The sequence below is a fragment of the Lissotriton vulgaris genome, chromosome 5 (assembly GCF_964263255.1).
Source record: "Lissotriton vulgaris chromosome 5, aLisVul1.2, whole genome shotgun sequence".
In the NCBI taxonomy this organism is placed as follows: domain Eukaryota; kingdom Metazoa; phylum Chordata; class Amphibia; order Caudata; family Salamandridae; genus Lissotriton; species Lissotriton vulgaris.
The window spans coordinates 1,834,217,828-1,834,233,948 of NC_141693.1; the positions used below are offsets into that span (position 1 = coordinate 1,834,217,828).

Genomic DNA, 16,121 nt, shown 5'->3' on the forward strand with positions numbered 1-16,121 from the left:
CAAGTCCCTTATCACGTGATTGGTGACACATGGGCTTCCAAGATGGAGTAGCACCTCTCCTCCCAGGCCACCGGAGAATGTTACATGAAAAGTAAGCGAAAACAATTTAGAAACACAGAAAAAATGAATACACTGTATACCATGATTGGCTTCACTGCACCCCTTACTTTATAATATCTATAGCATTAGGAGTTAAGCAGAAATAAACAGCTGAGCCAAAGCAGCGGTGGCAAGCAAAGAGTATGTTAGAACAAAGCGGCCATATTTAGCAGTACTGAGCATGAGCAACAAGTTCCCTCCAGAACTACGGGTGCGTCACATCACATGGGTATGACCGACGCATGCGCAGACTGAAATCCCGCATAGCAGCGACCATCTTAGTTTGAAGCCTAGTTACGATTAATAAACACATAAGCAAGCGTCTCTGGGACACCCGCGTGTAGTGTAAAAGTGCAAAATTAATAAACGAAACAAGTTGATTACTATATTAATGTTATGCGAGGGTTTTGAATTCAAGCAAGTCGCGTACCGTGTGAATCCTTGCTCCATCACTACTATCATACATGTGCTACAAATGCATTGCACACACATACATGTCCTTGGCATGCGCACAGGATGTCAGCATATAGGTTCTAGGCCTCCCATAGCAGTGATCCTTTACTCAAGAAGAGTCAGAAGACTGTGCTCTCATTGACAGATAGAAAATGTGGATAGTATTTTGTATTTCTGAGGTGTGAACCTATCCAAAAGGCAGCAGAGTGCTGTGTATCGGTAGGGGTACAACAAGCATGCCCTCATACTGGCTCTGCCTAGTACAAGGGCTTCCTTCCTGCAACCCTCCAGGGCACAGAACATACTCTGGACCTTGCATTGTCAGTAAGAGCTCTAGGCGTCTGTATATGTGCTAGTGTGAAACCAGAGTCAAAGATACTGGTTTCAAATGCAGTCAGGCAATCATGGCACAGGTAGACATCTGCTTAACATGCAGGTGATATCCCTGTACTAGCTCTGGCTATCAGGGCTAGGTACTCATATTGTCCATGAATTCCAGCTTTTTAGGCTGCCCCTGCCGCTCATTATTCACACCGGTAGAAGATGTGCAAATTGTGCACCAGTGTGAACTTCTCACACTGCACATTAGTCCTAGCTCCTCACTCAGCATCACTGTTCCAGTTCTTTGCACTGTATCTTAGTGTTAGTTCACACTGCCCAAAAGTGACAATTCCTTACACTACAATGAGAGTATCTCACACTACTCGTCTGTGCCTGTTCTTCACTCTGCCTACAAGTGCCAACAACGTATCAAGCCCTGAATACCATCTCCTCACACTGCCTATCATATCAGCTCTTCGCGTTGCCCACTGGTGTCATATTCTCACACTGTCAAGCAATCCCAGATTGACACAATGCAATCAGTGCCACATTAAGTGTACCAAAGTTTGACGTACTGTTCAGCAGGTTACGTTTTTCACATGGCCCATCCAGTAATTCATATGGAAATATAGTTAGGTGTGCACTCAGTAGCCAGAGTACCTGTTTGCCATTGAGAAGTGCTAGTACTCTTCTATTAAATGTATTGTACCAGTGCTAAGAATTGCCAGCACTTAAATTGTTTTAATTTAAGCAGGGCAGGTACTCAGTGCCTCACAGGACCTGGCCATTGAAAATATTGGGCTCAAACTTACCAGCTTCACACTTACTGTTAGTGTCAGCTCCTCGCAAAGACCCCAGAGCCACCAATATAAACTCCCTACACTGCCAGGCAATTCAAACTCCGCACACTGACAAGAAAATCAAACTCCACACACTGCCAGGCAAGTGAAACTCCACACACTGCCAGGAAAATCAAACTCCACACACTGCCAGGCCATTCAAACTCCACACACTGCCAGGAAAATCAAACTCAGCACACTGCCAGGCAATTCAAACTCCGCACACTGACAGGAAAATCATACTCACACACTGCCAGGCAAATCAAACTCCACACACTGCTAGGCAATTCAAACACCACACACTGCCAGGCAATTCAAACTCTGCACACTGCCACGCAATTCAAACTTGGCACACTGCCAGGCAATTCAAACTACGCAGAATGCCAGGCAATTCAAACTCCGCACACTGCCAGGCAATTCAAACTCCGCACCTTGCAAACACTGACTGCTGTTCACGTAGCCCATCAGTTTCAGCTTCTCACACGGTCCGTCAGCTAGCGTCCCACAGTTCCATCCAGTGCCAGCTTCTCACATCACCTACCCACATGTTGAACTTGTCACACTGCCTTATAGAGCAATGTATTCAAACTGCTTACTAGTGCTAGCTTTCCACACTTCCATCCAGTGCCAGTTTCTCACGCTGCTCACTGGCGCTAACTTCCCACACTTCCATCCAGTGCCAGCTTCTCACACTGCCATCCAGTGCCAGCGGCTCACACTGCCACAGGTGCTAACTTGCAATGATTCCAGGTAGTGTCTGATTTTTACACTACCTACCCACATGGTGAGCTAACCTCACTGCCTTTTAGAGCCATATACTCAAACTGCTCACTAGTGCTAGCTTCCCACACCTCTATTCAGTGCCCGATTTGCACACTGCCGGAGATGCTAACATCCTACACTTCTATCCAGTTCCAGCCTCTCACAGTGCCACAAATGCTAGCTTCTCATACTTCCATCCAGTGCCAGCCTCTCACACTGCCCTCCAGTGCTAGCTTCCTGCACTTCCATCCAGTGCCAGCCTCTCACACTGCCCACCAGTGCTAACTTCCCACACTTCCATCCAGTGCCAGCCTCTCACACTGCCCTCCAGTGCTAGCTTCCCGCACTTCCATCCAGTGCCAGTTTCTCATACTGCCATCCACTGCCAGCGGCTAACACTCCCACAGGTGCTACCTTGCAATGATTACATGTAGTGCAACATTTTTACACTACCTACCAACATGGTGAGCTAACCCCACTGCCTTTTAGAGCCATATACTCAAACTGCTCACTAGTGCCAGCTTCCCACACCTCTATTCAGTGCCCGATTTCAACACTGCCAGAGGTGCTAACATCCTACACTTCCATCCAGTGCCAGCCTCTCACACTGTCCTCCGGTGCTAGCTTCCCACACTTCCTTCCAGTGCCAGCCGCTCATAGTACTATAAATGCTAGCTTCTCATACTTCATCCAGTGCACCCTTTTCATACTGCCCACCAGTGCTAGCTTCCCACACTTCCATCCAGTGCCAGCCTCTCACACTGCCCTCCGGTGCTAGCTTACCACACTTCATCCAGTGCACCCTTTTCACACTGCCCACCAGTGCTAGCTTCCCACACTTCCATCCAGTGCCAGCCTCTCACACTGCCCTCCGGTGCTAGCTTACCACACTTCATCCAGTGCACCTTTTTCACACTGCCCACCAGTGCTAGGTTCCCACACTTACATCCAGTGCTAGCGCTCCACACTTCCAACCAGTGCTAGCTTCTTACACTGCCCACCAGTACTAGCTTCCCACACTTCCTTCCAGTGCCAGCTTCTCACTGTGCTACAGGTGCTAGCTTCCAACTCTTCCATCCAGTGCCACCTTCTTACATTAGCCACCATTGCTAGCTTCTCACTCTTCCTTCCAGTGCCAGCTTCTTACACACCCCACCAGTGCTAGCTTTCCACACTTCCTTCCAGTGCCAGCCTCTCACACTACCACATGTGCTAACTTCTCACTCCTCTATCCAGTGCCAGCTTCTTACATTAGCCACTCTTCCATCCAGTGCCAGTCTCTCACACTGCCCTCCAGTGCTAGCTTACCACACTTCATCCAGTGTACCCTTTTCACACTGCTCACAAGTGCTAGCTTCCCACACTTCCATCCAGTGCTAGCTTCCCATACTTCCATCCAGTGCTAGCTTCTTACATTGCCCACCAGTGCTAGCTTCCCACACTTCCAACCAGTGCTAGCTTCTTACACTGCCCACCAGTGCTAGCTTCTCACACTTCCTTCCAGTGCCAGCTTCTTACATTAGCCGCCGGTGCTAGCTTCCCACACTTCCATCCAGTGCTAACTTCTTACACTGCCCACCAGTGCTAGCTTCCCACACTTCCTTCCAGTGCCAGCCTCTCACAGTGCTACAGGTGCTAGCTGCCCACTCTTACATCCAGTGCCAGCTTCTTATATTAGCCACCAGTGCTAGCTTCTCACTCTTCCTTCCAGTGCCAGCTTCTTACACACCCCACCAGTGCTAGCTTCCCACACGTCCTTCCAGTTCCAGCCTCTCACACTACCACAGGTGCTAACTTCTCACTCCTTCATCCAGTGCCAGCGTCTTACAATAGCCACTCTTCTATCCAGTACCAGCTTCTTACATTAGCCGCCAGTGCTAGCTTCCCATACTTCCATCCAGTGCCAGCTTCTTACATTAGCCGCCAGTGCTAGCTTCCCACACTTCCATCCAGTGCCAGCTTCTTACACTGCCCACCAGTGCTAGCTTCCCACACTTCCTTCCAGTGCCAGCCTCTCACACTACCACAGGTGCTAACTTCTCACTCATCCATCCAGTGCCATCGTCTTACAATAGCCACTCTTCCATACAGTGCCAGCTTCTTACATTAGCCACCAGTGCTAGCTTCCCACACTTCCATCCAGTGCCAGCTTCTTACATTAGCCACTCTTCCATCCAGTGCCAGCCTCTCACACTGCCCTTCGGTGCTAGCTTACCACACTTCATCCAGTGTACCCTTTTCACACTGCCCACCAGTGCTAGCTTCCCACACTTCCATCCAGTGCTAGCTTCCCAACCGGGCCTAGGGGAGGGAAGCCCCCGGCCTACATGAAAGGAGATCAAAGACATTTTGAGGGATAAAAGAAGGACACTGGAACTAGAGAGGCAGATCTGCTAGGGGAACCTCCGAAGAGGTACCCCCGGGAGCCCTCCTTAAGGCACGACGAGTGTGCCCATCGCCAAGAGCCCTGCTGACGCTGACGCGGCTCCAAGTCCTCGCTATCCACAAGGAACCTGCTGACGCTGTCGCGGCCCCAAGTCTTCGCTATCACCAAGAGCCCTGCTGACGTTGTCGCGGCTCCAAGACCTCGCTATCTACAAGAGACCTGCTGACGCTGTCACGGCTCCAAGTCCTCGCTATCCACAAGGGCCCTGCTGATGCTGTCGCGGCCCCCAAGTCTTCGCTATCACCAAGAGCCTTGCTGACGCTGTCGCGGCTCCAAGACCTCGCTATCTACAAGAGCCCTGCTGACGCTGTCGCGGCTCCTAGACCTTGCTGTCCACAAGAGCCCTGCTGACGCTGTCGCGGCTCCACGCCTTCGCCATCCCCTGAGCCCTGCTGACGCTGTCGCGGCTCCAAGTTTTCGCCATCACAAGAGCCCTGCGGACGCTGTCACGGCGCCAAGCTTCCACCATCACCCTGAGCCCTGCCAACGCTGTCACGGCTCCCGGCTTGCACCACCACCCTGAGCCCTGACGACGCTGTCGCGGCTCCCAGCTTGCACCATCACCCAGAGCCCTGCGGACGCTGTCGCGCTCCAAGCTTCCACCATCACCTTGAGCCCTGCCGACGCTGTTGCGGCTCCCAGCTTGCACCATCACCCAAGCCATGCCGATGCTGTCGCAGCTCCCAGCCTAAACCATCACCCTGAGCCCTGCCGACGCTGTCGCGGCTCCCAGCTTGCACCATCACCCAGAGCCCTGCGGACGCTGTCGCGGCTCCAAGCTTCCACCATCACCCTGAGCCCTGCCGACGCTGTCGCGGCTCCCAGCTTGCACCATCACCCGAGCCCTGCCGACGCTGTTGCGGCTCCCAGCTTGCACCATCACCCTGAGCCCTGCCGACGCTGTCGTGGCTCCAAGCTTCCACCATCACCCTGAGCCCTGCCAGTGCTGTTGCGGCTCCCAGCTTGCACCATCACCCAAGCCCTGCTGACGCTGTCGCGGCTCCCAGCTTGCAGCATCACCCGAGCCCTGCGGACACTGTCGCGGCTCACGCCTGTCTTCCACCTGTACTGACCAGCAGCCACGTAGGGTGCGTTCCGCACTCCTGCCCGCACTGCTGAGGGCATCACGAACTGTGAGAACTCCACCCCGAGTACCCAGTGTACTCCTGCCCGCACTGCTGGTGCACCACGAACTTTGAGGACAGAACCAGGAGTACGAAGCATACTCCAGGCCGCACCGCTGGTGCGCCACGAACCTGAGACTAGAAACACGGCCTCATCGGAGGTACTGTGCGAATTGTATGGTTATTCACCTACTGAGAGAGTTATATAAAGAAGCCTATATTTTTACTAGAACTCTGTGTCATGTCTATTTTGTCGTGGGTCTCCTTAACTACCACGTGCAATCCAAAATGCTTGGCCTGCTAACTAGAGAATAAGTTACGGTAAGAGGGAAGACCCCTCGTGTTCCAGGGAACAGGGTACTATGTGGCCAAGTAAGTCTAGAGAAAATCCCTGGAATATTGTTAGAAACTGCGGTGTACAGGGGACAGATGTTCTTTTTTGTCCACAGAACCAATAGACTTATTGGCAAGGGACACACCAGAAACCAAAGTATGACGTTTACAATCTTTTATTAAAAATAAAAATCTTGTGTTAAAATTTCAGAAAAAATCAATCAATTCTTCTGAAAACATACAATTCTTTTGAAAGAGTAATACAGTGTCAACAATGTAAATTACAATTCATACTAATAAAATTTGTTAAAAAGAATACATAAATGACATATTCTGAATTTAAAAAAGAAAGTTACATGCGGATCTAAACATAAACATATACAATACAGTACAATAATATCAGTAACACAAGATACACAGAACAAAACCCCACTTGTAATACTTGCTCAAATGTTGTATCAACTGATCTATGTAAGTAAGTAATTTTTATTGTTTTAGGTTAATTAAAACCATTACAAAAATACATTGATAGCTCATACCTTCGGATAAAAGATTGTAAGAAAAATATAATATTTTTAAAACAAGAGAACTTTGATAAAAACAGATTGGTGCAGGTGTGAGGTCCAGGTGTGGTGTCTTGGCCAATATTCAACTAATACGGTCTGGTGCCATCTTCCAGGTTTTTTAGTTTCAGTTCCAGACATTTCAGGAATGTGACCAACTTCCCATTTCATGGGGGAAGGCCTGGGTCGAAACAAGCAAGAACTGCTTGTCTGCGTGTGCGGATTTTTTGTTTATTGAAGGCAGTTTTTTCAACTGATCTATGGGATCCAATAGCCTTACTGGGTTTGCATTTTTATACCACAATTGCTAAATTTGCATACAGTTGGTATCTTCTAGGCTTTATTGGATTCTCAATTTTTTTCCGGGCGTCGACGCGTTTCGGTGTTAGTCTTTAATACACAGAAAGAAACTCTTTCTTTGTGAAACTGAGGACCCCAGTATTAATTGTCCTGAGGAAGGTGTGACCGTATCAAGGGTACTAACACCGAAACGCGTCGACGCCCGGAAAAAAATTGAGAATCCAATAAAGCCTAGAAGATACCAACTGTATGCAAATTTAGCAATTGTGGTATAAAAATGCAAACCCAGTAAGGCTATTGGATCCCATAGATCAGTTGATACAACATTTGAGCAAGTATTACAAGTGGGGTTTTGTTCTGTATATCTTGTGTTACTGATATTATTGTACTGTATTGTATATGTTTATGTTTAGATCCGCATGTAACTTTCTTTTTAAATTCAGAATATGTCATTTATGTATTCTTTTTAACAAATTTTGTTAGTATGAATTGTAATTTACATTGTTGACACTGTATTACTCTTTCAAAAGAATTGTACGTTTTCAGAAGAATTGATTGATTTTTTATGAAATTTTAACACGAGATTTTTATTTTTAATAAAAGATTGTAAACGTCATACTTTTGTTTCTGGTGTGTCCCTTGCCAATAGGTCTATGGGTTCTGTGGACAAAAAATAACTTCTGTCCCCTGTACACCGCATTTCTAACAATATTCCAGTGATTTTCTCTAGACTTACCTAACTAGAGAATAAGCCTGCCTGCCCTAGCTACCATCCTTCCAAGGGGAGCAGGCGTCATTTGAGGAAGGGTCCCTCCTTTCCTGTATGTGGGAGTGGGGCTCCTACTGGACTGGGGTGCGACCCTCAGCCAGAAGGGGGGATTCCATTTCTAACAACCCTTTTCACACTGCCTACCAGTGCTAGCTTCCCACACTTCCATCCAGTGCTAGCTTCCCACACTTCCAACCAGTGCTAGCTTATTACACTGCCCACCAGTGCTAGTTTCTCACATTTCCTTCCAGTGCTAGCTTCCTACACTGCCCACCAGTGCTAGCTTCCCACACTTCCTTCCAGTGCCAGCCTCTCACAGTGCTACAGGTGCTAGCTTCCCACTCTTCCATCCAGTGCCAGCTTCTTACAATAGCCACTCTTCCATCCAGTGCCAGCTTCTTACAATAGCCACTGTTCCATCCAGTGCCAGCTTCTTACAATAGCCACTGTTCCATCCAGTGCCAGCTTCTTACATTAGCCGCCAGTTCTAGCTTTCCACACTTCCTTCCAGTGCCAGCCTCTCACACTACCACATGTGCTAACTTCTCACTCCTCCATCCAGTGCCAGCTTCTTACATTAGCCACTCGTCCATCCAGTGCCAGCCTCTCACACTGCCCTCCAGTGCTAGCTTACCACACTTCATCCAGTGTACCCTTTTCACACTGCTCACCAGTGCTAGCTTCCCACACTTCCATCCAGTGCTAGCTTCCCACACTTCCATCCAGTGCTAGCTTCTTACACTGCCCACCAGTGCTAGCTTCTTACACACCCCACCAGTGCTAGCTTCCCACACTTCCTTCCTGTGCCAGCGTCTTACACTGCCCACCAGTGCTAGCTTCCCACACTTCCAACCAGTGCTAGCTTATTACACTGCCCACCAGTGCTAGCTTCTCACACTTCCTTCCAGTGCTAGCTTCTTACACTGCCCACAAGTGCTAGCTTCCCACACTTCCTTCCAGTGCTAGCTTCTTACACACCCCACCCGTGCTAGCTTCTCACACTTCCTTCCAGTGCTAGCTTCTTACACACCCCACCAGTGCTAGCTTCCCACACTTCCCTTCAGTGTGAGCCTTTCACACTTTCCACTGACTGGGCTCCTCAGACAGCCCATGACTGCAGTAGATCAAGCTTCCAACCTGTTCCAGCGCCTTGACAGACGCTTCCAACCGGTTAAAGCGCCTTGACAGACGCTTCTTGACAGACGCTTCAAACCGGTTCCAGCGCCTTGACAGACGGTGCGAGAACCATTACATGAGATAATGGTCGCCTGTGTTATCGTCAGCGTGTAGGGGCGCTATGGCGAATTGTATGAAAAGAGACTCCGGCACTACTCTTTTTTGTAACCTTGCTTGTACTAAGGTGTATCACACTACTCATTAATAAAAGCGCTTTAAAAAATGCCTACAAATATATAGATATTATAATGAGCCACTAAGTGCAGTGCAGTTGTACTTTGTTACGGTCTGTATTGTCACACATGTCCTATAACATGCGCCCATATCTAAAGCGCCCCTCCCTCCAGACAGCACATGTAAATCCCAGGGCGGCTCCTGCAGGAAGGGGGTCCTAATCCCGGCCCCCGGACCCTTTCTTCTTTAACCGCCGTGTTTGTGGTGTCTGCCCCCACCTTGCCAGCTTCAGATTTCACAGGAGAGGCCCGGGTGTCAGCTGCTACCTGCTTCGCCACTCCACCTCCGAAAGAGTTAACGGGAGGTGGGAGGGGCCAGGTTTGGGGAAAAAAAGGAGCGTAGCCAGTTGTGATTCACTCACTCACCTTTCTTCCTTGGTGCCGCTCACCTTTGCTGGAGCTCACTTGCCTCAGATCACACACGAAGTCTGAGACGTGCTATTTGGATTGTCCCTGTCAGACCGAAAGGATTTGACGAACCGTCGCACTTGGACAAGTGTTGGATCTGAACACGAACCCGATGCAATCACGTGGAAGGCGGCGACACTAGCCTCTCCCCAGGTATTTATATTTGTAAATTCGTTCTTTTTTATTTTTTATTTACAAGACTTGTGAGAAGCGAGCGCGGTTTAAGGTAATCGAGTTGGTGTAAAGTACCGTCGTTCTGGAAATAACTTCGAAAACATCTTTCTAGAAGAGCCTCGCCGACTGGAGGGCGCAGGGACCGGACTCCTGTGTTTTTATTTTTTTATTATTTTGGCATCAAGCGCTTTGCCTAAAGTTTTGTCAGAATATCTCCTCAGGATCCGCGTGGTTTTGTATTGTGCGCGCTTGCAGAACACCGCGCTTTGACAAACTGCAGAACTCAAAAGCTCACATGGTTTCACTATAAATGACACACACCGCGACAACGAGAGCCGGTGACCTGAAACATTCCGAGGGTGACAGAGCGCCGCTCAGGTGGGCGTGGTTTATGTAGTATTTCTGGGGTGCAATAAGGGACACTGGAGTATTGAGAACACCACCGTGCCTCTTTTCTGGGTGAAATCTCCAGATAAAGTCCTGCAGGTGGCTGTATGGGGTACCGGGGATCGCAAGGAACGACTCTTCTGATAGTCGTTGGGGGGTGGGGGGGGGTCCATTAGTCAGCAGGTGCAGTGACACCGCGACCCAGAGGCCTGAGGGCTCCGGCTGAACCCTGAGTATTGATCTATCTTATGGTTCAAACAGCAGCCAGGGGGGACATTTCCTCTCTTGCACCAGGGCCCATGACGCCCCCAGCTGCAGGGGGGTCTGTCCTGTGTTGGTGACTGCAGGGTGGTGTGTAGCGGGCTACCGGAGATATCTCTGTTTTGGGGTGCAACCTCCTGACAGCATGCACTGCAGTTGACTGTGGTGTGTAGATAATTCGGGGGTAATGTCTGATCTGAGTACCAGTGGCTTCAAGGTGGTGGTGCTGTGTGCACGAGGAACAGATGCTTCAAGGTGGTGGTGCAGTGTGTACGAGGATCTGTAGCTTCAAGGTGGTGCACAAGGACCAGTTGATTCAGGGTGGTGGTGCTGTGTGCACGAGGACCAGAGGCTTCAAGATGGTGGTGCAGTGTGCACGAGGACCTGTTGCTTCAATGTGGTGTTGCTGTGTGCATGAGGACCTGTTGCTTCAATGTGGTGGTGCTGTGTGCACGAGGACCAGAGGCTTCAAGATGGTGGTGCAGTGTGCACGAGGACCTGTTGCTTCAATGTGGTGTTGCTGTGTGCACGAGGACCTGTTGCTTCAATGTGGTGGTGCTGTGTGCACGAGGACCTGTGGCTTCAAGGTGTTGGTACTGTGTGCACAAGGACCAGTTGATTCAAGGTGGTGGTGCTGTGTGCACGAGGGCCTGTGGCTTCAAGGTGGTGGTGCTGTGTGCACGAGGACCTGTGGCTTCAATGTGGTGGTGCTGTGTGCACGAGGACCAGATGCTTCAAGGTGGTGGTGCTGTGTGCACAAGGACCAGTGGCTTCAAGGTGGTGGTGCTGTGTGCACAAGGACCAGTGGCTTCAAGGTGGTGGTGCTGTGTGCACGAGGACCAGTGGCTTAAAGGTGGTGGTGCTGTGTGCACGTAGAACGGTGGCTTCAAGGTAGTTGGGCTCTGTGCACGAGGAACGGTGGCTTCAAGGTGGTGGTGCTGTGTGCACGAGGACCAGTGGCTTAAAGGTGGTGGTGCTGTGTGTACGTGGAACGGTGGCTTCAAGGTGGGGGTGCTGTGTGCACGAGGACCCGTGGCATAAAGGTGGTGGTGCTGTGTGCACGAGAACCAGTGGCATAAAGGTGGTGGTGCTGTGTGCACGTGGAACGGTGGCTTCAAGGTGGTGGTGCTGTGTGCACGAGGACCAGTGGCTTAAAGGTGGTGGTGCTGTGTGTACATGGAACGGTGGCTTCAAGGTGGGGGTGCTGTGTGCACGAGGACCAGTGGCATAAATGGTGGTGGTGATGTGTGCACGTGGAACGGTGGCTTTAAGGTGGTGGTGCTGTGTGCACCTGGAACGGTGGCTTCAAGGTGGTGGTGCTGTGTGCACCTGGAACGGTGGCTTCAAGGTGGTGGTGCTCTGTGCACGAGGACCTGTGGCTTCAAGGTGGTGGTGCTGTGTGCACGTGGACCTGTGGCTTCAAGGTGGTGGTCCTGTGTGCACGAGGGCCAGAGACTTAAAGGTGGTGGTGCTGTGACAGTGCCGTGTGCACGAGGATCAGAGGCATCAAGTTACGGTGCTGTGTGCACGTGAATGAAGAGGGCTTCTCTTTTCAAGGATGAACTCTCGGGTGTAGGCCTTCAGGGCGACCTGTTGTAGGGAGGCGAGAGCTGGGTGGGCTGTGGTAGGGAGACGATTGCAGGGTGGCATGTATGGAAGGCAGCTATAGCAGGGTAGGCTGTGGTATAAAGGCGATTGCAGGGTGGCCTGTGGTATGAAGACAGTAGCGGGGTGGTCTGTGGTAGGAAGACGATAGCAGGGTGGGCTGGTGTATAAAGCAAGAGCAGGGTGTGCTTTTGTAAGAAGACGATAGCAGGGTGGGCTGTGGTAGGAGACGATAGCAGGGTGGCATGTATGGAAGCGAAAGCAGGGTGGACTGTGGTATAAAGGCGATAACAGTGTGGCCTCTGGTATGAAGACAGTGGCAGGGTGGTCTGGGGTAGGGAGACGATAGCTGGGTGGCATGTATGGAAGCGAAAGCAGGGTGGACTGTGGTATAAAGGCGATAGCAGGGTGACCTCTGGTATGAAGACAGTGGCAGGGTGGTCTGTGGTAGGGAGACGATAGCTGGGTGGCATGTATGGAAGCGAAAGCAGGGTGGACTGTGGTATAAAGGCGATAGCAGGGTGACCTCTGGTATGAAGACAGTGGCAGGGTGGTCTGTGGTAGGGAGACGATAGCTGGGTGGCATGTATAGAAGCGAAAGCAGGGTGGACTGTGGTATAAAGGCTAGCAGGGTGGCCTCTGGTATGAAGACAGTGGCAGGGTGGTCTGTGGTATGAAGAGGATTGCAGGGTGGCCTGTATGGAAGCGATTGCATGAGAAGCTTCTTTTCTGGAATGAAATACCCGGATGAAGGCTGGGCATCCAGGAGTAACGGCGGACGGCGTCATCTGTAAATAAAAGAAGGACTTTCGTGGTGTGTAGATGAATCAGTTGGTCGTGTATGGTGGAGATGAGTGAATACACTGCGTGGTGCGTATGGATGAATGCATGGGTTGAGCAGAGTGAATGCGCAGACGATTGGAAGGGGGTGTGGTGTGTACATGAATGAATGAGTTGTGTGGCGTGGAGAGGATTGCAGAACCGAATATGAGTGGAGTGAGAGTGTGGAGATGTGCGTGTGAGGGGGGGGGGGGGGCGATACGTTGAACGTGGCACTTGTGATGCCCTAGGCGCTTCCTCACAGAAGCACGGGCTTGTGACATAGAATACGTGTGGTTTTCGGAAATCTTTTTTGGAGGGCACGTTTTTACTTTGTGCTTCAGCATTGCGGCCGCTGTTTATAGGTGTACCCACCGCCGGAGTGAGCGGGTACCACAGCGCCGTCCCCTGTCGCCCCTGGCCGTCCGGGAGAGTTCCTTTTATAGGGCCGCGGTACAGGCAGGGAACGCGCACACTCAGGCGGGCGCGCTCCCGAGACGATCAGAGTAAAAGCGAATAATCCTGGTTCAGCTGTGTCACAAGCCTGCCTTAAAAAGGGGGGGGGGGGCAGTCTCTAAGGGGCCTCACCTCCCGCGCGTCTCCACCATGCCACGATACGTATGTTTACATGTTTCTCTCAGGGAATGAGTTATGTGAGGTGAGGTGAACGCGTCGCTGTTCTCACTGTTTGCACTGACCGCAAAACCCGCCGAGAATATGACTTTAAAGCCTACAAGAGAAAGAAGCGGTCTTTTCTGTCTTAAAACTCAACACTCGCTTTTTCCTGAAATAATCTATACATATGTTTCTGTTCCCCACAGCTCCCTGTCGCTCTCCTACGACCTCCACCCGTGGAGCGCCGCTCTGTACCCCCCTCCTCTCGCTCCTACTGCATTTTCTGATATCTACTTTCCCCGCTTTCCAACTGCACGAGGCGTCGCAACGAAATCTACAACTGTTTCTGTTGCCTCAGTGTTCAGTCCCAGAAGGGCCTTCACCCGATCTTTACTGGGGCCTGAACATTTGGGCAGAAGGTTTAATTTAACTGAAGTATTCGTTTTTTTATACATAGTGTATCATGTTCGCTTTGGCGCGCTCTAACGTAAAATAAAAAAAATCAATAATAAATCAAAGTTGAAATATCGGCAGGTCGTGGTTATAGACCGATATACATGGGATGTGATGACTGCTGTCAATTCGGAGACCCTGAGGCGCGTGCTATGGGTTGCAACAAAGATGAGAGGTGCTTCCTGCAGGGCCTCAGATTCGAGCACTTCATTTCACCAATCTGCCAGGTTTAGCAAAAGTGCCGGATTTAACGCAGTGGAGGCCCCTTGGCAGTAAACCCCCCACCCTCCCTTACACACGCAAATTATCTCCTAATACGTCTTTAATTTTACCAACGCCAACAGTTGTCGGGGGGCCCTAAAAGGAGTGGGGCCCGTAGGCTGGTGCTTACTTCGCCGATTTGGTAATCCGGTTACTGCCGGCGTTGACCCCGTGACTATACTCATCGCCCGCCGACAGCCCCCCGTTTGATGCCGGGGGGCTAGGAGAGGGCAAGTACCGGAAACTAATGAAAACAAGAGAGCTGTTAGCCATGTTAACGCTCTGTTCCTCCAGCGAGCTGCACGGCACGTGAGAGCAGCAGCCAGGGCAGGGGTACCAGATCCAAAAGGGGCCGTGTGGTGTAGAGAAAATAAACTGACCTCTTTACCCAATCCCATCCCTAATAATTCCCCCAAAACAAGCATTCTAGAATGTTGCTTTTTTCTTCCCGGAGATTTATATAGCGCGAACTTGACCCGAAAGTATCGGAACGTTTTACGTGAGCACCAGTTGCGTTACAGACGGACACATACACCGGGAGATTAAGCCCAGGATCACAGGAGTTGAGCGTCGTTGCCGAGACTCGACCCTGGTTACCGCTTCCAGGTCCTTCGCTCTAGCTTTGGCAATGATGACACCTTTTTGGGGGTTTTGGGATCTACTGGTGCTTTTATTCCCCGGACGGCCCCTTTAAGCCAGGAGTAGCAGCCGATAGCTCTATTCTTTGTAATTCTTTTATTTAGGATTTCTGCCGCACAGAGAGCAGTCTCGACCTCTAAAGGCCCCTCATGCTCTAAAGCTGCTTCCATTTTCTCGGAGCAGAGGAAAGAGAGCTTAAGCTGAGCCTGTAATATTGTGCTCTCTCCTCAGAGCAGCAGGGAGTTTCCACCCCAGATCTCTGCTCAGCAGACAGACAGAGATCCGACATTAGAAACCGTGAAACCGATTAACGGAGCCAAAGAAACGACTTTTTGCAGACACTAAAGATTGCAAATAAATTATTGTAAATCGAATTAAAATACCTGCCCATGCTTCGTTCGGGCTTTTATATATTGTATACATACTTTTGGCAGGCGAGATTAAAGCTTTATCAAGTACATACAATCTTGTAAATAAGCACCCACTAGCACAATTAAGCCTTAACATCTTTTTATTTGGGACACCAGTTATAATTCACTGATACAGTACCCCAGATTTCATATTGTTAAATATAAACAAAAAGTTTATACAGAGGCACCATCTTTGATTAGGCTTCTTTTATTATCAACTTCCTCTTCCCTTCTCACACTAGAGTTCATGAAACAAGAAATGAATTCATGAAGATGTTTTTTTTACTTTGCCCCCAGTTAACTTAGTTTACATTCTTTTTGCTGCTTGTACGGCACATTTGTCATTTCCTTGCTCATCTTTCTCCACTCCTTCAACATAGTTGCACACATATTTATAAGTCACACACAAGTCCTGAGATCCGCCAGTTAAGAGACCCACCTGCGGTTGACCCTCGTAGACAATGGGTTTGATAGACTTTATAGGAAGTATTGTGAATTTTCATGTTTTGTGAGGCTTTGCCACTTTTACATCTGTCTCCGTTTGCATGTTCTTTACATTTGAATACTTTCGCGTGTTCATGTGGATCTAGATTTTTCAAGGCTCAACTCACTCCTAGAGCTCTGGCATTCCCAGGAGCTGAGAATTTAAAATTCGGAGTCACAAATCCCGG

General features: G+C 50.0%; 1 protein-coding gene across 1 annotated transcript in view; it reads left to right on the plus strand.

Annotated features, from left to right (window-relative positions):
• The first annotated feature begins 9,794 nt into the window (after window positions 1-9,794).
• Window positions 9,795-16,121, plus strand: part of SP6 (Sp6 transcription factor) — a 72,503-nt gene continuing 66,176 nt past the window's right edge. Inside the window, exon 1 of the mRNA XM_086924296.1 lies at window positions 9,795-9,979. The gene's annotated coding sequence lies outside the window, so the exon portion shown is untranslated. The remainder of the gene's footprint in view (window positions 9,980-16,121) is intronic.